Raw genomic sequence first — 22,975 nt, 5'->3', positions numbered from 1 at the left:
CACCACTTGTTTCAATGGCAGAGAGCAGCAATGCTAATTATTACTATTATCAATTATACCATAATTGATACTGCCAGGTAGCTCCCTCTTGCACCTCCACGAGGCGCTTCCCTTCCTTCATACACTGCTGTCTCCTGCTAGCATAAGGTGGGTGCTGCAGTCTTTGTGTGCACTGCCCTCATGAAAGCCGTATGTGTGTGCGTGTGTGTGTTGGATGCTGTCTCGTGCCTGCCTATACGTCAGCATCACGGCTCGCACCAGCATTAAGGTGCGGTTGAGCTGGGTTGCCTTCAGACGTATTGTAGGCGGGCTGCAACACATGCTGCCACTTTGTACTACTGTCTCATCCCCTCGGAATTACAACCTACAATTATCCACTGCAGTTACTTACTGGCCAGGTAAGTGTATAAGGAGACAGCAGGTTGCCTGACCAGTTCTTTCAGGTTTTGGGAGATTGCTAGCAAGATAATAAATACATCAGTTTGGAATAAAGCCGGGATCCACGTTGTGTGAGCCTAGCTGATGCAACACAGAAAAGGTAAAATGACTGTCATCGTTTTGTTTATATTTTATTTGTATTTAATGACTTCGCTGTCGATGCCGAGGACGACAAGGACAATTTATATTTATAATGTCATACGGTTTAATATAAAATACATATTAAGACCATGGAATGTTAGTTAATATGATATGGAATCCAAGGTTCTATGCATACAGTGGAGACTGTTGGCGGGCTGTATTGTATGTAGCATTTTATTCACTGTGTTTTTTCACGCCGTTTTTCGTGATTTTAGGATTTACAATTTATCAGTTACGCCTAACGTTTGAATTAAGGAATACATTGAGATTCTAACTGCATATAGTACCAAGGGATGCAGTAGTACCAAGGGATGCAAAAAGCGCGATAATTCTGCATTCCTCTCTCCCCAGTTTGAGTTAAAAAGTATGACACATGTAGATGCTCACTTTGCATTGTTTATTTCATTTTAATTTCCACACATCAACCATCTAGCGTTGTAAATGTTATTTTAATAATGGAGAAAGAGTTATGTGGTGGCTCAGTGGCAGTAGTTTATCTCCACCACCACGAGCAGCTCTGACGGCGGGCTCTGTTTGGGTTCATATGCAAATGAGCAATCGGAGCTGCCGGCTTCATCAATATTTGAGAACGGCATTTGATCACTAGGCAATGTATTTTAATCTGGGTTGTGATATTTAGCTGATGCAGATAATACACTTAACATTTGGGTCACAGGAGAATCAACATCTGAATTACCGCTTTTCCACCTTTCCATGAATAATGATGCGAATGAGACGGCACAAACTTCGTTTCAGATGATGAAATAATGTAGTTCGTGGGGATTCTGGATGCTTTTGGGGGAACACAGTAGAGAAATGATCTTTCTGCTGCTGATATCCTGTGCGTTTGCAACAGTCATCAGTCTGGCAGCAGCATCTTTTCGATTGGTGCTGTTCAAGGTCATGCTATGAAATCCAGACCAGGCAGCATAATCAGATTATAACACAATGGTAAACATAGTCGTTTGCAGTAAACTAGCATAAAACTCGCCCTTTCCATAACTGACCCTTTTTAGGGGATGGTGCAGATTGCACTGTCTCTATCCTAATCTTAATGACAAATCATATTATATGTGAGAATAAATTATACAATTACGGGGTATCGCAAGATGATAAAAACGAGCTACGTAGAAAAGCGGCATGTTACATTCACTGCTTGTAGGGTCTTTGGGTGTATCACGTGGTTTCTTGCCCATAGTTTATAACGGGGATGACAAACAGTGGGAAACGTACCACGTTTATAATAAAAAGCTTAAAGCGAGTATGTTACCTAACGTACGCACCTGAACAGTTTATTGCTGAGTTACAGTTAAAACCGTCTTCTGATATTATTCCTGAATCCTTGTCCTTTAAATGAGTGTCGCCGTAATTTACTGAATCAAACATTTCCAATCATACCTGTCAATCTTTCAATGCAAGAAATCTGGACAAAGCCAAAAATAATGAGGGGACGAAGGCCGAAAAACAGGGACACATTTTAAATATTGCTCGTATACACTTAAAAAGTTGCTAGAATGTGAAATTTTACAATATTATATATTTTCTGAAGTATATGACGTCTGAAACTCAAACATATGTTATTATTTAGTGACGTCAATGTTAAATGATTTACTAGAAAACCACACATTTTAAGAGGCAAAAATCTTGAAATTCTGTGAAAATCTGGACAGTTGAGAGGTATGTTTCCAATTGTGTAGATTAGGATGCAAACACAGAACTTTAACCTGCAGGAGTCAAATTTAGGATGTTTAATCTTTCCAATACATTTTATGTTTTGTATTTCATGAGTGTACATTTCAATTCTCCTGAATTCTGCCTTAAACAATTCATTTTGTTTTGTTGACAAGATTAGCGCCACCATACTAAAGACTCTTTTACAGAGAAGGGCTAAGGCAAAAAAGCTCTGCAATATCAATAATGGAATAATCTCTTAGGGTAACCAGTCAGACTAAATAATATGTCACTTGGGAGGAAAAAAAGAGTGCCAACAGAAAACCCATATGGCCATGCGAGAGCATGCAAACTTCATGCTGCCAGTATGCAGTGTGCAGGACTGAAACTCAAATCTTAAAGTTAAAAGTTAGCAACACAACCTAATACAGAGCGATGGCACTACTATGAAATCCAGACCAAGCACCTTAATCAGATTATAACACAACATTCATCTGTAGTATGCTAACCATTGCCCTGAGGTATTTTGTATTTATGATAACAAAACTATATAAGTAAAGCTAGTATAGTCAGAGAGACAGTGAAAGTGAGAGAGAGAGAGTGGGGGGGGGGGGGTGTAAAACTAACTGATTCCTTATCCTCCTGCTTGCACTAGTGGTGTAGTAATAATTTTACATGATCTTGTCCTTTTTTTAAATAACATTTAAACTTGTCTAGCTTGATAATATTCTGGAATGAAAAAAAAATTGCTGGATACAAATGATAAAATGCTAATATTTTTGAATATTTGAAGCGGGTATTGTCAGCATCTAGGATTTTGACAGGTGACCCAGATTGATGCCTGTGTGTGCCTTTTTTCAGAGTGTAGCTTTCTGCTCTTTTTTCAGTCTTTGTTTTGACTTAACTTTTGATAGAAGTTTAAATGAAAACTTTTTTTGGAGATTTTTTTTATTCCCCAGTGCTAGTCTAAGCAGAACATTATAGTAAAACAAACTACATACTTTGTCAGAACTGTTCATTATTTTCCATATTTAACTAAACTGTAAAACTCCTAACACCTTTTCCCATGCTCCTAAATACTTAAAGTATTTGTTAGCTAAATAAGTGAGTTGGTATTTCTCAAGCCCTTTTCAGACATACTCAGAACCACAAGGGCAAGGTGAAGCACAGTTGAATATCAGTCAGTCGGTCAGTATATTTTGGTTCTTGACAATAAAATAAATTACCTGGAGGAAATGCTCACAGACATTGAATGAACATGCGTACTCTACAGGTAGTGACCAGAGGTCAGGAATGGACTTAGATTCTCCTTGCAATCCATATGGTCCCCCTTGCAAACTGTATGTCCCATTCTCCTTGCAATCCATAAGGTCCTTCTTGCAATCTGTACGTCCCATTCACTCCTTACAGGGTGTGATGGTCCCTACTCCTGGCCAGTAATCAAGGACCCACAATCCTCACCACTGACACCCATGAGGGATGGCCACTAGGAACAAAAATGGATACACACAGTATTTCCAGATGCACCTGTCTGCACCAAGCCCAATTTTCCTTAGAAGCACACAGGAGACACACTCCAGACCTGGGGCTGGACCCTCTCTCTCTCTCTCTCTCTCTCTCTCTCTCTCCAGGCCCCAAACAAGACTCCACATTGACCACTTTGGAGAACTGTGTTCCTGTTCCAGGTAGCTGGCACACACATTTGGATACTTGATCTTCACACACACACACACACACACACACACACACACACACACACACACACACACACACACACACACACACACACACACATCTGGGAAACCCTGGCACAAACTCTCCTGCTGTGCCTCCTCTTCCCAGACTATAAGGCAATTACTTTGTCACCAGTCAGCTACTATAAGGCTCTTACAAGGGTACTCAATTATACTAAGTAAAATAAATACTAATGCAAATGGTAGAGTTTGACCAATGCAGCAAGTCTTTCTGGAGTGACCACAGTGTTACTAAAATAAGTGAAAGTACATTTAAGATGTTAAAAGTATTCTCTAAAAGACCAGCCAAAATGAAAAGTTTAAATATATTTAATAATAAATAATACAAGAACATGAAAATACTAAATATCTATTTAGAATAAACACCAGAGTTTCATTCACATGAAATGTTAAAAACAACACAGATGGATAGTTTCACACAGATACAGAAAAGCAGTACTTAACTAATCTCACTATATTTTCCTGACTGATCTAAAGAATTACTGTTCTCTGGTTACCTACTAAAGCAAGGCAAGATGAAGTGTGTTGAGTTGCTTATTTCAGCAAGGCAAGATGAGGTGTGAGGTTGTGTGAGATATCTGTATGAGATCTTTCCTGTCAGGTTCCAGAAGACAAAGTGCTGCTGCGAGAGCTCTGGCATATCTCTCATTAATATCTAAAGAATCATTTCAGTGCTGGTTATAGGATGATATCATATCTGGTTGCCCAACTCTGGTACAATACAAAGATCTGTTGTAGCATCTGAAAGCTATAAAACAATTTCAAAAACTTCCACCCTTCCAGGGTAGCAATTAGTTCACCCTTAAAGACAATACACTAAAAGTCCTAGTCCTGGTTTTCCCATACACTTTTGTGTATGGCTGCAAGCAGACATGTAAGATAAAATCTGTATGCCCCATGCCAACCCAATTAGCTGGACTGAGATTAACCTCTTCTCTTCCAGAATTCTCTGTTAAGACATATACATTTAATCAGCTATAACAATACTTTCTGACATACATGTATATCTCTTTTCTGTCCAGCAGAACCCACTGCTGATGCATTTTTAACACAAGCAACTTTACAAATATATTTTAACACACAAGCATCTGTACAAATCAGTGTGATAGTCAAGTGACATAAAATTCTTCACAAAAGTTGAGCTAGCTATGCTGGCATATATTACACATGCACTGCCCTACTCAACCTGGCACAAATGACACTACCACATATCACCACACAGGGGAAAAATATTCCTGGCCCATTCATTACTTTTGAGGTTACAGCCTATCTCAGAGGCTGCCATTTGGGCAGTCAACAGTGATTTTTCTGTTTAGCTCCCTTGCCCCCCCCCCCAGTGGCTGACATGGGTATCGAGTCACTATAGGGGCTTCCTGTGCCCCCAGTCTGTACATGGTCTCTCATACACACACATCTATGAGGTTTACCAAGTCCATGCCATGCTGGTCTATGTCCTTTCCTATCGATGAACCTCTGCTTGTATGGGAGAAAAGCAAAAGACTAGAAAACCATAATTCCCTCCACTCATGATGGGTGAGCTGGCAAAAGCTACTCATTTCAACTTCCTTCACCTGGTTCTTCCAGTTCTCAAGCTGCTATTTGATCTCAGGTCACGTGGGTCACAGTCAAGGCTTCCTGTTTCTGTTCCATACATCCAATATAATTTTCTTGCTAATTTTGGCGAAAAGTAAAATCTACAGTCTGCAGGAGTTAATGGCTTACTAGGGCAGACAAAGAGCTAAAAAAAGACTAGTGTGAGAGGTTGAACCCCCAGAAGGAATTCAACTTCAATGTAAACAGCTATGATATGATTCTTTACATGGATTGATGTCTGAAATAAAGTAACTTAAACTGAATAGTTGTATTTTGTTTTAATTGTTTTTTTGAGAGCATTCCAAAAAGTGACAAAAAATAAGCATTCCAGGAAGAAAATGTATTTATTCTAATTTGTTAACCACGTTAAGCTCAATGAACTGGAAACTCAATTACAATGTTCTCCTTGGGAGAGAAGTGCCACAAGAATATCCTGGGGAAGTGGGCAGAAAGGATTATCCAGACCAGAGAAAACTTACACATGCATGCAAACTCCACTCTGACAGTATCCAGAGATTAGAAATGAACCCTGCACCTTAGAGATGAGGGCTGTTAATATCACAGGTGATTGCGAACTATAAACCACTCTGATTACTAGCAGATGTGTCATGAAACAAAGCTCTGTTTCTGCCTCATTCATTACTAATGAATTACATATTTACTTTGTTTGTTTGTTTATTTATTTATTTATTTATTTATTTGTTGCATTTGTTAACCGGGAAAGTCCACTGGGCCTACAATGAGCCCATTTTCAGTGGAGACCTGGGGAAAAATACAGAGAAATATTAACACACAGAACAAAGTATGTGGAGCAGTACTATTACCTTCAATGAAAATAACAGCAACAGTGAAAATGATTACAATCGTGGTAACGTATAGAAGTAATAAAAGGCATGCATTCAAATAACACATAAGTAAAAATATATTGGCAGAATTCTTAACAGAGGAGAGTTAACTTCAGGGTAAGAATGGGAGGAGACAAAAGGGCTAAAGGAGGGAAAAGTCAAGTTAAAGTGACGGCAAAGGAGTAAGTATGGTAGAGAGGAGAGGAAAAGTTAGTTAAATAGTTAAAGATGAGACTCCAGGGAGAGAAGTCAGGTGTTGGGGTGCAGGAGCATAACCAGTGAGGGGAGAGGTGTAGTTTGAGGGATTTTTTAAAGGAGGTGGGATTGCTGATAGTCCTGAGTGAAGGAGGGAGATTATTCCATAACTGAGACAGTATAGGAATACAACATTTGGCCAGCCGAGAGCTTAGGTTTCTCGATAGTCAGTAGCATTTTGTTTTCAGACCTGAGGTGACAATTAGGATGGTACATGGACAGTATGGGTGAGAGGGAGTATAAGCTTGTGGGTTGCATTTAATTGTAGATAGCTGAGATGGTGCAGGAATTCTAGCCAATTTAGTTGATGCAGAGAGGAGCAGTGGTGGGTAGACAATTTTGTATTTGTAACAAATTTTGCGACTTTGTTGTAGCAAGAGTCTAGTTTTGTTTTCAAGGAGGACTATAGATTGGTGAGGAGCACCATATAGAAGAGTTGGAAGCAGGTAGGATGACGCCAGGGCCTTTTTTGCAGAGAGGCTAAGAAAATAGCTGTGCCTATAAAGGGCTCCAAGCTTTTGATGGATTTTTTTAATGTAGCTGTATATATGAAGGTCAAAGGTTAATTTGTCATCAATGATAATCCCTAGCAATTTGGTACCAGGGACAACTTCAATGATAGTTTTGTTTTGGGAATGAACAGAGAATAGTGACTTGTCAACAGTACTAGATTTTGTAGGGGTAAATATTAATAGTTTTGTTTTATTGAGGTTGAGGGTGAGATGGTTCTGGAACATCCGGGTATCGGTAGAAGTAAATGCTTCTTGGGTAAGACACTGTAGTGCAGTGGCAGATTTGGAAGAGCAGATGATAGTCGAGTCATCTGCATATTGGATAACAGTACTGTGGGAAAGAGTGTTATGAAAGTTAACAAATATACTGAATAAGGGGGGACCCAGTATAGACTCTAGGGGGACACTTGTATTTGTATTGATGAAAGGGGAAGAAGAGTGCTGCCTTATAGTAGATTGCTGCCTATTGCTGAGATAATTAGTAAACCATTGTAAGGTAGGGATAGATAGGCCAAGATTAGAGAGTTTAGTAAGCAGAAGGGAGTGGGAAATAGTGTCAAATGCCTTTGATAAATCAAGAACAATTGTAGAGACCAAGACACCAGCATCTCAAGCTCTATTTACAGTATCCAAGAAGGAAATGAGGGCAGTGTTAGTGCTATGTCCAGGCCTAAAGCCATGTTGAGTGGGGGAGAGGATTTGGTGTTTTACTAGATGACTGAGGAGCTGATATGAATGCACTTCTCTAGTATTTTGGAGGTGGGGGAAAGAATGGCAATAGGACGGAAATTTGAGATGTCAGAGTTGTTGGCGCCTTTGTGAAGTGGGAGGACAAATGCTTTTTTTCAGATATCAGGTATGCATGATTCCTGAATGGTCCTGTTGAGGAGGATGCTGCTTAGGATATGCAATGGAGGAGGCTGAAAGTTGTAAATATTCTGCAGGTAAGTTATATGGGACATTGGTGTATGGTTTTAGTTTATGAAGAAGTTTTTTGATGGTGGAAGTGGGTATGGGTGATAGTGAGAAAGTAGGCAGAGGATTTTTAGAGGAATAGACCAAAGACGTTGCTGCAGACCAAGAAAGCACAAGAAAGCAATCAGTAAGCTGTATTAGCTGTACAGGGATTATCTTGGCAATACTTACAGGAGTTTAATGCTATGAAGTTGCATGCTGAGATAGGTAAAGGAGAGGGGGAGGCAGAGGCTAGAGCTGTACAAATGAATTTAAGAAAATGTGGAAAGAAACACGAGTTAAACAAAAGGCAGCCAAGGAACTATATTGCAGGGTATAGACTGGACAGAAGGGCAGGGGAGTACAGGGGGCTGATGGAAGCAACAGAAAATGCTGAAGGTGACAGGTGATAGAAAGAATACAGGGAGTAAGGGGAAATGGAAGGGGGTGAGATCGCTGGTGATGTGCAAATTAGAAGCTGCACTATACCAGGTAAGCTAGAATTAAGTATAGCATAGGTTGACCTACACTACTGAAAAGTATAATGTTTTGCAGATGTCAGGGACACTGTCTGTGCACAGAGTGTAGAGATGCTTCAACTCAGGTTTGGTACGAGCCTTGGAAGGATACTTCTTTTAGTTCTTTTAGTTAGGGTGTAGCCACCTGGGGAGACAAAATAAACTGTGAAAGGTGAAGCAGACAGGAGAATGTCAAGAAGAAAGAAAAAACAAACCTACTAAAATAGTAGAAGCAGTAAGTTAGGTAGTCAGGAGTAGGTGCGGGTTAGGAGAGAAATTTGTGGTTAAGCATTAAGTTTCAGAGAGGGGGTGAGATGAAGGAGGAAACAGGTGAGAAAAGAGTGAATATGAGAAGTACAGTAGTGTATAGACGTAAGTCACAGACCCTATTGGGGGCTGAGATACAAAAATCAGCAGGATGCACCTAGTATATGGTTAAACTAAACACCATTAACATTTAGTTCTTCCTTCTGCCATTACACTATGCATGGTCTAACAATATAAAGCAAAAAATAGGTCAAAATACAGTCGGTGATCCACCTGGCAGTTCCAGTGTTTTTGCAACCAAAAATTACATGTATTCCTTTCACCTAGCGACTGCACTACATAGATAACCTGGGTAGAACAATAACCTATATTTGTATTCAGCACATTTAGAACATGATTAGATGGGTAAAACAATAACCTATATTTGTATTCAGCACATTTAGAACATGATTAGATGGGTAAAACAATAAGCTACATTTGTATTCAGCACATTTAGAACATGATTAGGTGGGTAGAACAATCAGCTATATTTGTATTCAGCACGTTTAGAACATGATTAGTTATTCATTAAGAATGAAATATTTTCTAGAACAAGACAATAATGTAGTTATTAAACAACAAATAAACAAATTAATTTAGAGGTATCTTGGGGGTGAGGGCCGGGTAAAAACTACTAATGATAATGTGTGCTTAGCAAATGTAAAGAAACACACACTGCACAAGTAGGTAGCAGCCATAACAAAATCATACAATTAACTTGTAGTTAGCCAGTATTAGAACATAATCTATTTGAGCTAGTATACAACTATACAGTAAAATCTCTGTGTTAGAAGCCTCCTGCATGTATTCACATGTGCAAAGAGAGTCTAGAGCTGGACAAAGGAGTAATCCAATTCTGCAAAATATGTTCTAAGTAAAAGTCTACCGTAACAAGTACATTCGCTCCTATAAAGGAGAAAAGAGCAACCGAGCTGCTAAATTCAACAGTTATTCTGCTTGCTTGGCAGAAAAATAACTTAAATAACACTTTAAAAGCATGAATACATGTAACAGCATTTTCACATCACCAAAGGGTGTATGGGAGGGCAGAGAGTGCACAGAGAAGTGAAGAAAGATCCCACGGGACTCCAGGAAGGGAGTTTAAAACTGCGCAAAGGATTATGGTAGAAGTAGATATGTACTTATTTAGCGTGGTTCAGAAATTTTTAAAAAAATGTAATTGTTTAAGTTGCAAAAACTTTTATGAGATGTTTATCTTTAAATAAATAAAATGATGTTATGCGACCCCTAACTGGGAAAAGCCGAAAGAAGAAGAAGATGTTATGTGTCTGCTTGTATGTCACTAAATACATACATACATAAATACATAATATTTTGAAGAAAATTAGTCCCTGGACCAAATGATGAGCTTTTGATAAGCAAAAAAAAAAAAAAAAAGAAGAAAAGAAAATTCTGTATTTTAACTGTGACTATTGGTGCTGCATTTCTGATGTTATCTGTAGAAATTAATATTTTTGTTAATCTTTCATCAAAATACTAGAAAATGTTGCACCATAACATAGGAGGACAGAACTCTGACTATATCCCAGGCAACCTGGGTTCATTTAGTAGCTCAGGCATCTGATGTGCTGGCAAGGGTGGATGGGTGTGGTCATCCCAAAGATGAGGGCATACATGAGTGTATTTCAAGACTCCTCTCTCACATAGGTCAGAGATATGCAGGGAATGTTGTCTATAAGAAGGCAAGGTATTGTCTGAATAACTGTAGAGGGAGGAAAATATTCCAGCACACCCACTGCTTGTTCATCCAAAGACAGTAAGTGTGCTGGTGGTGGAGGGAAGTTAAGACATAACAAAAAATTTCTTGGCTATAATATGTCACTGCCCTGAGGTGCCTTTATCTTCTGAAAATTGACTAGAAAAATTCTGGGGAATATTTGTCAGGTTTGGTAGACTTGATGAATGAGGAAAGGGTCTCAGGGCCAGAATATGGTCAGTTGTGGGGGTGGGGGCAAAAATATTTAAAAATAATTTAAATTGTTAATATTATTATATGTGTTTTCAGGAAATTAAATGTATCTATATAAGTTTGATATCTGTAAATATTTTTTCCAAAAAATATATAATATTTTTGCCTTATGGTACCACCCGGTAAACTGTGACACTGTCTTTACATCATTCCATCACAGAGTCATTTTGCAGATGATGTGTTAAATCAATAATGGTGCAATAGCGCTGCAATTATGGTGCAACAGTTCATAGTAAGGGGTCCTACAGTGACATGCTGAAATCCTGTTCTGTAAATATTTAGATTTTGGAAGGTTCTAACAAATCTGTCATCTGTTTGGCTAGTATAGAAGTAAAGTATAAAAGATTAACGCTATTAGCTGCTAACAAGCTTTAATTTCCAGTCCTGGGTTTGATTCCCTCAGTATAAAAATATATACTTTGTGACACTGAGAAAGTTAGTTAATCAAATAGAGCTGTCAGGCTGACCATGGAAAGAAGTACTTGTGCCTTGCGGTTCTTATTTGGTTAAAATTAATAAAACAAACAAAGCTTCATAGTTTTAACAATTAGAAATAGTATTGTACTAAATTTTCAAAAAACTCTAATTAAGGCCATATTCATTCCAAAGGTAAATGATTAGAAGTCAATAAAATGCATTGTAAGTAATATATTTGTTAAGATTACTTTGTATTTCAAATCAGTACATGAACTGCATCTTAATGGAAGCATTTTCAGATCTTTGTTTGCTTTTATGATGAAACACCTATTCAAGGTTAAATATATATGCATTTGTAAACATCTGAAAGGTATCTAAATATTTTGTGGTCTGTCTCTATATAGATTTATTTCATCTTTCTCTATGTTTGTTATAACATATTTAAAAAAATGTTGCATAAAGAGACAGCAGTCTAACTGGTAAAAAGACGCATAATTTAGACTAACCCATGGTAAGAGTATTCTTTTTTTAAGTAGCAACAAAAATAGTTTAAAATCAAGCCAAATGACAGACATGATAAGCATGGAAGGGCAGTCAGTACAGTTACCAGTACTGTATTAAGCAACTGTAGCACTTAACAGGAATTCACAGAGATCCCTATCATAACCCTTCCATATGCCGCTGTTGTAAGTCTCCAGGACTCTGGACAGCTGAAGAAAGTTTTTAAAAACTATCACCATCAATTGAAATTACTTCATTACAGAAGAGATCAGTCTGTAAAATCACTGTCATGGCCTCTAAGTAATTTACAAAGTATGAAGTGTGATGTCATAAAAACTATAATATTCTTCTCACCGAAAAACAAGCAAGTTGCAAACACAAGAATATGACTAACTAAAATCAGCATGCCATCACACAAATTCTGCATAGAGGATAACATCATGTGATCTGCATGTGCACATAGCAGCTTTGCATAGATTCAGCTGTGCAATTCAGTATGAATTGTTATTCAATCAAATGTCGTGGGAATATATAACAAAACATGAGTGTAGTTAATAAAGTTTACAAGAAAGGGGAAATTAGTGAAAATAAATATAAACATCACTTCTGATTCCTTAAATAAAAGACAAAACAAACTTTCATGGATCCGTGGTTCCATACTTCTCAAGTGTACCACATTATGTGGAACATTCCTCATTTGGGGTGTTAAAAAGTTCAAGTTCCTTGACATTCCACATTGAAAAAGTCAGTGTCACACATTCAGTGTCAGGTATTTTTGTAACTGATATCTATGGTAAATAGAACTAAATCATAATAAGTCATAAAAAACTTTTCTATAAGTAAAAATAATGCATTTTAACCATCCTATGAGCTTCCTCGAAGTTGTTAGCAAGTGTTCTACATTTTACCCATTTGTCCCACATTATGAGAGCTAGTGTTCCTCATTTTGGAGATGCAAGGTTGAAAGCTATGCATAAAACACAAATAGTCATGTGAACAAGTAAACAAACACTGCAGTAAATCAAATAACTAAATTAAAACTAATCCATAAAACATGTACTGCATGCCATTTAATGTTCATATAAAAGCATTACATAATTACTATATTAAATGTTAAAAAAAAATATATATAGATATATATATATATATATATATGTGTGTGTGTGTGTGTGTGTGTGTGTGTGTGTATTTATATAATATATGTTTTTCAGGAAACAGTTGACATTTAAATGTAACAATGCCCAAACGTCTCACAGTATTATTTTTTAAGTTGAATTTGTTTCCCTTTTATCTTGTATAATAAAGGAAATGTTTTCATCAAATACATTACTAAATATAAGTGTTTATAAAGCAAACTGTTTAAAGCATGCCACAAAGCTTTTATTCATTTCATAAATGCATTACAGAACACAATGATGCTGATTGTTTTTGAGCTAACTGCGTGCCTGTGTGTGGAGTGATGCACACCTAGTCGATGCAGTTATCACACAACAATTTTTCATGCCTTAAAGCTTCTTTCTTCATTGTTCTATTTTCCCCAGAACTGAAGGTATGAAATGATGATTATAGACAGTTTGTAATGCAAATACAGCTGTTAAATTCTCATGGCAAAAATGGTAATAATCCTGCTGTTTCAAAATTCTGCAGACATTCACTAACCAACCAAAGCTTTTGTAGCACCTGGGACTGAGCTATATTACAGCCAGGGAAAACAACAGACATCCTCACAAAGAATGTTAAGTTGTGGGGAGTCTTTCCCACTGCAATAAACAGTTGTAACCAAAGCTAAGTACATTCATTTTCCTGATGTGTTTAGGTAAGCACAATACGTTAACTACAGAAATAATACTTTCAGTGTTCAGTGTTTCAGTGTAATGGTGCAGTAACCAGAAAACTTCAGACAGACGCTACCTAAGAGTTTGCACAAACTGTAAAAGTAAATACACCATTTCTCCCAAAATAACTACCCACATATACCTTAAATTCTGACAAAGCTGTAGATTGCCTTTCCTCAAGTTGAGAATTTCATATTGTACCTTCTCTATATCTAAAAGTATTATTCAAATGTTTTGATCTAGCCACAATTTGATCAACAAGTAGTCTGTTATTCCTGGTGTCTCTTGTGTATGTTGTAAAATTCATACCCATTGCTGCTGGCAGTGTTTTATTTTTAAGACATTCAAACATTATATCTCCTGTTAGCAATATGTATCTAACTGGGAATAATTTCAATTATTTCTGCCTTTCCTAATGCCAAAAATTCTGAACTCTAGATATATGCCTTGTAAATGTTTTTGGATTCTTTCAAGCTTTTTTGAGAGAAGTGTATAGTTATACATCCAAACATGTCTATACTATTCTATATAAATTTGGATCAGTGACTTGCACAGGGGATAAGTACTTTTTCTTCTCTACTGCTAACAATATGGAGGATGTCTCTCGTGATTTGTCTAAGGTCATTCATTGTGTTTTGCACTTAGTAATATTCTTGTTTTTACTGTGTGGTTACGTTTTTAGTTTAGGGTCCATTTCAAGACTTTTAGCCAGAGGAAAAGGGAGAAACCATGTTCTGAGTTTGTGCATTAATTTATTTGTGATGCAGTCAGTGTTTGGGGAGACTTGTTTTTACTTCTGCGTAGCACATATTTGCTGATTACATAATTGGTAATATGACTGTAAACTTTCCTTTGTCCATTTTATAAGATGTAGGTTGTATAAGTACGCAGTAAAAATTCTGTGCCAAACTACCTGCTTCTTGGCTCTCTTCACTTTCAGACATCTTGTGGTGCAGTATTTCCTAAATCTTGCTATTAGTTTGTCAGTATGTGAATCACAGACTTTTTCAGCCTGGTCTTAGCAACTTACTCTAGGACATTTGCTCAAAATAACTTCAGAAAAGATGGCAAAATAAATTCCAAGTAGTGATAAATATTAAAAAGTAGACCTTTATTAACACCTGCTGACCACTGGAACCATCCTACATGCCACTTTAATATATATTTGTTTCCTGTTTTAGAGATGAGGAGGTTGTCATCTAGGCAGCCATGAGTGGAGGTTTTAATTAAACCCCGTTGGCTTCCACTTTGCATACATATATGTAAACAATGGGTGGGCATGCAATAGGCTTTTATGAGGGTATATTACACAATTCTGGGATAATGTAATCACAGCAGAAGCCCTTGTCCCTTTCCCCCCCTCCTAGGCACTGCCACCACCCCTACTCCAGTCTCCACTAGGGATTATGGGTAGATTGCACACCCCGGGCACACACTCCAACCCCACCACCCCAGAGACAGAGGATCAGGCAGTTGCCTCTTTCCATTTTCCTGTGACGTGTCTTCCAGTGATCAAGCTGCTACTCAGCCCTGGGACATCTGGGTTGTAATCAATTTTATCCTTATACCTCAGCCTGCCACATTCCATACCATTTCTTGAAGCACATTTGTCAAAAGCTTACAAAACAGAATCACATAATTATACAGAGTGCTTCATGGGAAACAAACTACTACACATACCGCATTATCCTAATGCTAAATGCAAAGTTAAACCAAAACCTAATCCTTCTTCTTTAGTTTAACATACAGTGGATATAAAAAGTGTACACACCCCTGTTAAAATGTCAGGTTTTTGTGATATAAAAAAATGAGACCACAATAAAACATTTCAACATTTCAAAACTTTTCCCACCTTTAATGTGACCTATAACCTGCACAATTCAATTGAAAAACAAACAAATCTGTTAGGGGAAAAATATAAAAAACATACAATACGCTGGTTGCATAAGTGTGCACACCCTTAAACTAATACTTTGTTGTGTGTGCTCACCTTTAAATTAATACTTTGTTAAAGCACCTTTTGAGTTAATCATAGCATTCAGTCTTCTTGGGTAGGAGTCTATCAGCATGGCTGGCACATCTTGACTTGGCAATATTTGCCCACTCTTCCTTGCAAAAGCACTCCAAATCTGTCAGATTGCGAGGGCATCTCTTGTACACAGCCCTCTTCAGGTCACCCCACAGATTTTCTATTGGATTTAGCTCTGGACTCTGGCTGGGCCATTCCAAAACTTTAATTTTCTTCTGGTGAAGCCATTCTTTTGTTGATTTGGATGTATGCATGGGGTCATTGTCATGTTGAAAGGTAAAATTCCTCTTCATCTTCAGCTTTCTAGCAGATGCCTGAAGGCTTTGGGCCAAAAGTGACTGGTATCTGGAACTGTTCATAATTCCCTCCTCCTTAACTAAAGCCCCAGTTCTAGCTGAAGAAAAGCAACCCCCAAAGCATGATACTGCCACCACCATGCTTCACCGTGGGGATGGTTATCTTTTGGTGATGTGAAGTGTTGTTTTTGCGCCAAATGTACCTTTTGGAATTGTGGCCATAAAGTTCAACCTTGGTTTCCTCAGACCATAACACATTTCCCCACATGTTTTTGGGAGACCTGATGTATTGGTTTGCAAATTTTAGCTGGGCCTAAATGTTTTTCTGTGTAATAAAAGACTTCTGTCTTGCAACCCTACCCCATAGTCAAGACATATGGAGAATACAGGAGATTGTTGTCACATGTAGTACACAACCAGTACTTGCCAGAAATTCCTGCAGCTCCTGTAGGTCTCTTGCAATCCTCCCTGACCAGTTTTTATCTTGTCTTTTCATCAGTTTTTAAGGGACGTCCAGTTCTTTGCAACGTCACTGTTGTCCCATATTTCTCCACTTTTTGATGACTGTCTTCACTGTGTTTCATGGTATATCCAATGCTGTGGAAATTTGTTTGTACCCTTTTCCTAACTGATACCTTTCAACAATAAGATTCCTTTGATGCTTTGTAAGCTGTCTGCGAACCATGGCTTTTGCTGTAGCAGGCAACTGCGTAAATATCAGGAAAATCCTACTAGGACAGCTGAACTTTATTTGGGGTTAATCAGAGTCTCTTTAATTGATGGCAGGTGTGTACTGAAGAAGACTGAATGCTGTAATTAAATTAAAAGGTGCTTCACAAAGTATAAGTTGAAATACCTCACTAAAAGAATCACAGGCCTAAAGCAGATGCTGTATGCTGACCCCCATAAAAAACTCCAGCTATACTCTGTCGCATATCGTCTACTCAGAGGCGATCTCTGCTTAACATAAAAGGCCATGTCAAACCCATAGCTGTTGGACATGCTGCACTTAAAGAAATCCCAATCCCTCAGAGCCACACGCTCCAGGGATCTAAACCTTGTCATCATAATAAACAAAACATGCTGGAGGGATACGTTCCTGTCCCATAGACTCCCCAGACTGGAATAGACTGCCCATACGTGTCAAGCAGAGTGCCTCTTTGGCCCTCTTCAAAAGGAACCTTGACGATTGGATGGGAGAAAGGAAATTCACCGTGGGGATCACGTCAGTCGCCCTGCTAGATAGGGTTCCAGGAAGTCAATAGTGTGGGAAGAAATAGCCAGGGAATAGTTACGTCTAGGCTTGTATAGGTCCTAGGGCCGATAGCCTAGTACCAACCTATGAACCTATAAGTTGTGCACACACAACAATGTGTTAGTTTAAGGGTGTGCACACTTATGCAACCAGCATATTGTATGTGTTTTATTTTTTTATATTTTTCCCCTAAAAGATTTGTTTGTTTTTTCAATTGAATTGTAAAGGTTATAGGTCACATTAAAGGTGGGAAAAGTTTTAAAATGATTTACAATGGTCTCATTTTTTATATCACAAAAAACTGGCATTTTAACAGGGGTGTGTACACTTTTTATGTCCACTGTAGATAGATGATGTGTTAATGTTTGCTAGTATCCTTGAAAAGGGACACCGAGTGGAAATAGATAAACAACAAAAGGTAGTTTATAGCTACAATAGTTTTAAAATATTTAATTACAGTAATATTGAAATATGTAAAGAGCATTTTTCTCAGTTGTCTAAAGGAATGAAATTCATCCCAACCACGGATTTCAAATTAGTAGACACACTCATTGAGACGTTATTTTTTAGGAAAATCAATTTAGTAGTGTATTTTAAGGATAAAAATCAGGAACAAAAATCATTTTTAAAGAGAAAAAGTGTGCCCCTACACCCTTCCTTAGCAGTATTGGAGAAAGTTATTATAGAAGACTTATACAAAACCCAAGATCAGATAAAAAAGAATAAGAGTAAGCTTTTTAATTTAACTAAGACTGAATAGGATATGTTTCAAAAGCTTCGGCAGGACACGTCCATTAGGGTCATGAAACCTGTCAAGTGAGGGGGGATTGTATTATTCGATAAATTAGAGTATCATAATAGGATGTAGGAAATTCTAAATAACACTGAAATTTACGAGCCTATTTCCATTAATGAGATCAATATAGCTCATCGAAGAATGGACTTATGTCTGAATGAATATTTATTAGATCAAAGAATCTCCCTGGATACTTACAATTATTTGAAAGTCAAGAATCCAGTTTTGGCTACTATATTTGGAGTCCCGAAGGTTCACAAACATGTTTTTAAACCAGCATTTCTCCCTATCGTATCCGGTAGTAAATCCAATAATTTCCCTGTGGGGTTGTTATAGATAGTTGGTTAAAACATACATACACTAAAGTACAACATCTTTTGAAGGACTCCTGGGACTTCTTAGGTAGACTTAAAAATGAACTATGGGAAGATGGTAGACCTAATATTCTTAACCATTGATATTGTAGACCTTTTTATTTCTATACATAAGAAGGAAGGGTTGGAATTATTTCAGGACAGTATGGTAAAATTCTCTAATCTACAATGGGATAAAGTACAACTATTGGTTGAGTTTATGACTACTTCTTCTTCTTTTGGCTTTTCCCAGTTAGGGGTCGCCACAGCGGATCACCTGTCCACTCATGATTGTCAGTGGAGTTTTTATGGTGTCGAGTTGCCAGCCCCACGCCCAACCTTCCATAGAAGGCACACATATGCATACACTCACACCTAGGGCCAATCCACCTACAGCATGTCTTTGAGATGTGGGAGGCAACCGGAGGAAACCCACGCGACCACAGGGAGGACATGCAGACTCTGCACAGAAGGCACCCCAGCCGAGAATTGAACTGGAGAACCTCTTGCTGTGAGGCGGCAATGCTAACCGCTGCACCACCATGGCTGCCCGGTTGAGTTTATGACTACAGTGTTGGAAAATAATTTTATCTATTTCGAAGGGGAATATTTCAAGCAAATAAAAGGTGTGGCTGTGGAGGCATCTTGTGCCCCCATTTTCGCCAATTTAGTTCTCACTGAATGGGAAAGCCAAGTATGTTTTTAATAGTGAATTCTTGGGTAATTTGAAGTCATACATATGGTTTTTGGATGAGGTTTTAATTCTCTGGAAAGGGAGTATTACAGAAATTGATAATTTTATAATTTATTTATTTATTTATTATTGTTTATTAACCGGGTTAGTCCAGCTGGGCTTGTGGCCCATTTTCAGTGGAGACCTGAGGAGAAAAGCTCTAGTACATAGTATAAAATCAGAGATTTGGAGCATTACAAAATATAAAATACAGAAATTTGCAACATTACAAAATATAAAGTACACAAATTTGTAAACTTGCAAAAGGCAGAATTACAAAAGTTGCCACATTACTAATAGATCATGTGAGTTTCATATGTCAATATTAGTCTGTACAGGAATAACAGTTTTACAATAATATATACACTGCTTTGCAATTAAGAGGATGTCAGTTTGAGAATATGTGTAAGATAGGCCAGAGGCTCGCATGCAAAAAGAAAAAATAATTTTTTTTTGGAAAGATGTACTGAGAAAGACCTATGACATTTTGTTAAATTTGGCAAAGAAAAGATGATTTAGGTGTGGAGTTAGTGGTGTGGGTGTTTTAGGTGGGAGCATGTGAAGTGGGTGTAGAGGTTTGTGTACATGTAGGAGGTTTTGGCCTTTGGATCTCAGGGTGTGTATAGGTGTGTAGGGTGTTAGAGATTTGGCAAGGGAGGGGCATTCTGTTGGTTTAAAGATGAGTTTGTGGGCTGTTGTAAGTTATAGGTATTTTAGGTGGTCGTGGAGTTCTAGCCAGTTTAGGGTGTGAAGGGAGTGGCAGTAATGGGAAGAGTTCTTAGAATTGGTTGCAAATTTGCAGATATTGTTGTAACAAGCTTCGAGTTTGGAACATAGGCCAAGTTGTATGTTGGAGAATAGGGGAACACCGTACAAGAGAGAGGGGAGAAGGAAGGTAGATATGAGAGTTTGATGGGAGGAGGGAGTAAGGTAGCAGTTATGTCTGTAGAGGAGACCGATTTTCTGGTGTTTTTTTTTATTGCAGAGAGGATGTGTGAGTCAAATTTAAGATTTTCATCAATGGTAATGCCAAGTAGCGTGGTACTATGAATGATTTCTAGAGGGGAGTTATTGTGGCTTTTGATGGAAAAGTGGTCCCTGTTGAATTGGGAGGTTTTGGTGGGAGTAAAAATAATTAGTTTTATTTTGTTGGCATTTAGGGCTAGGTGATGGGATTGCATCCATGGTTCTGTTTTGGAGAAGGCTACCTGGGTATTGAGTTGAAGTCTGTAGGGGCAGGAGGCTGAGCAGATGATAGTGAAGCCATCAACGTATTGGATGACTGAGGCATCACGGATGGAGTGGTAGAAGTTGTTGATGAATAAGTTAAAGAGGAGTGGGCCCAATACTGATCCTTGAGGAACTCCTGTGGGTGTAGGTAAGAAAGGGGAGGTTGATTCTTCCCATTCTACACCCTTTTGGCGCATGGAAAGGTAGCTGGAGATCCAGGCTAAGGTTGAGGGAGATAGGTGCAAGTGTGAGAGCTGGAACAGGAGTAGGGAATGGGGGATTGTGTCGAATGCCTTTGAGAGGTCAAGAAATAGAGAAGATACATATTTGCCTCTATCACGTGCTAGGTTGACTGTTTCAAGGAAGGAAAGGAGGGCTGTCATGGTACTGTGGCCGGGGCAGAAGCCGTGCTGGGTGGGAGAGAGGAGTTTGTGCTGGGTTAGGTAGGGCATGAGCTGGGAGTGGATGGTTTTCTCCAGAATTTTAGAGCGAGTATAGCTATGGGTCTGAAGTTGGTAGTGTCTGTGTTCTTACCACCTCTGTGGAGAGGGATTATGAAAGCATAATGCCAGATGGTTGGTGCATTGGATTCCTGAAGGGATCTATTTATGAGAATGGATATTGGATAGGCTATTTATTCGGCTGATATTTGAAGAAAATTTGCTGGAAGGTTGTCAGAGACATTGTGGCATGGTTTTAGCTTTTGAAGTCATCTTTTTATAGTGTTGGTGAAGACAGGTTTAAGGGAGAACAGGGGAGGAGGGTGAGGGGGGGTTAGGGAGGCAGGGTGAGGGGTAGCATTGGTGGGTGGGTTGGGGGAAGTGGAGGACAATTTAGCTATGCAATCAATGAAAAATGTGTTGGATTTAGTGGCTGTTTCAAGGCTTGAGAGGTTAGGATTGGGGCAGGGGTTGGTATTTTTACCGGGGTGGAGTATTGAGGAGATGGACGTCCAGAATTTCTTTGGGTTGTTTGAGTGCTTGGATTGCAGTAGTAGTTCTTGTGATCTTTTGTTATTGATTTTTTGGCTAGGTTACGTAGATGTTTATATTCTTGGAGGGTGCTGGGTTTTTTTTGTTTTTGGTACAGTTTCCACTTTTTGTTTCGTTGATTCATTATCAGTTTAGTTTCTTGGGATAGCCAGGGGCAGGGATTAGTTTTGATGCATTTGGTTTGGAGAGGGACTAGTTTATCAAGTAAGGTAAGGAAAGTATGGTGAAAATATGAGACAGCATTATCTAGTGGAAGGCTTTTTAGTGGAGACCAGTCAGCAATATTAAGACATTCAGAGAAGATTTTAGGGTTGAAGGAAGCTAGGTTACAGGATTGCTTAAATAAGTGTTGTTTTTTTCTATGTGAGAGGGTAGGTGGTCTATGAAGGCTGGTAAGTGGTCGCTTAGGGGGTCTGGTATTATACCGGTTTTGGAGATATGGTTGGGGTTGGTTGTTAATATCCAATCTAAGATGGTACCAGAGTTACCATCTTTATTTGGCCTGGTTGGGAGGTTTATTAGTTGGGTGAAATTGTAGAGGTTGATTGAGTGAGTTGGGGTATCTAAGAGGAAGGGGGCCCAGTTAATATTTATGTCACCTAGAATGTAGGTTTCATTTTTGATGTTTGAGCTAAACCAAGATAGGATGTCTTCTAGAGTTTTGGTATTGTCTCCAGATGGGATGTAGATGGAGCAGTTGCAGATGGATTTGTAGTTGTTAAGTTTTAAAAAGCCCACAGTCATTTCTGCATTGGCAAAAGTAATTCAAATAAATTATTTGAATAATGTTAGTCCTTTCTTCAAATTCATGTATACTTATGATCATACAGGCATCCCTTATTTAGACATATACATTTCCCATTCCAAAAAAGGGTTTAAATCAAACATTACCACAAGCCCACCTTTAGTAATTCCTACCTTGAATATAGTAGCTGTCATCCCTATAGTCAGAGAAATATATATTGAAAGGATAATGTATTAGAGTGGCTAAGATGACATCTACCTATGAGGATGTGGTCAAGGAATTAGATGTAGTGGGGCATATGTTCATCGAGAAGGGTTACCCTCCAAAGTGGGTTAAAGAAACAGTAGAGTATGTATTATCTCAATGGAACAACATTTTGAACTTTCAGTTGACAGTAAGAATAATAAAAATTACAATGTACTTGAATACAGTCCTTATACAAAACAGATTAAGAGAATGTGTTTATTAGAAACTGAAACCTACTTAGGAGAACATCTGTGTTTTGTATATAAAACAGGGGTCAACTTGAAGAATAATCTAGAAAATGTAACATTTTATTCAAATGCTATGGCTAACCTTGGTACTAGAAAATGTGGCTCATGTAACCAATGTTCTTTTATTCTTGAGGAAGATGAGATGCAACTTGATAATATTAACAAAACTAATTTAAAAAAAAAATGGCAATTGTAAAACTAAATGTGTCATATATTTAGCTGTGTGCACATCCTGTCCAACATGCTGGGAAAACTGACAGGGCATTAAAAATCAGAATATATGAACACACATGCCAAATTAGGAAACACAATACCAACAATA

At 38.2% G+C, this 22,975-nt stretch overlaps 1 protein-coding gene across 1 annotated transcript in view; it reads left to right on the top strand.

The window, feature by feature from the left end:
• Nucleotides 1–221: 221 nt before the first annotated feature.
• SLC6A15 (solute carrier family 6 member 15) overlaps nucleotides 222–22,975 on the top strand; it is a 587,241-nt gene continuing 564,487 nt past the window's right edge. The window contains exon 1 of the mRNA XM_044088435.1: nucleotides 222–538. The gene's annotated coding sequence lies outside the window, so the exon portion shown is untranslated. The remainder of the gene's footprint in view (nucleotides 539–22,975) is intronic.

Source organism: Protopterus annectens, chromosome 11.part0 (genome assembly GCF_019279795.1).
Source record: "Protopterus annectens isolate FY-2018-M chromosome 11.part0, PAN1.0, whole genome shotgun sequence".
Lineage (NCBI taxonomy): Eukaryota > Metazoa > Chordata > Ceratodontiformes > Protopteridae > Protopterus > Protopterus annectens.
The sequence above is the reverse complement of the archived record's forward strand: the minus strand, read 5'-3'. Positions and strand labels throughout refer to the sequence as shown.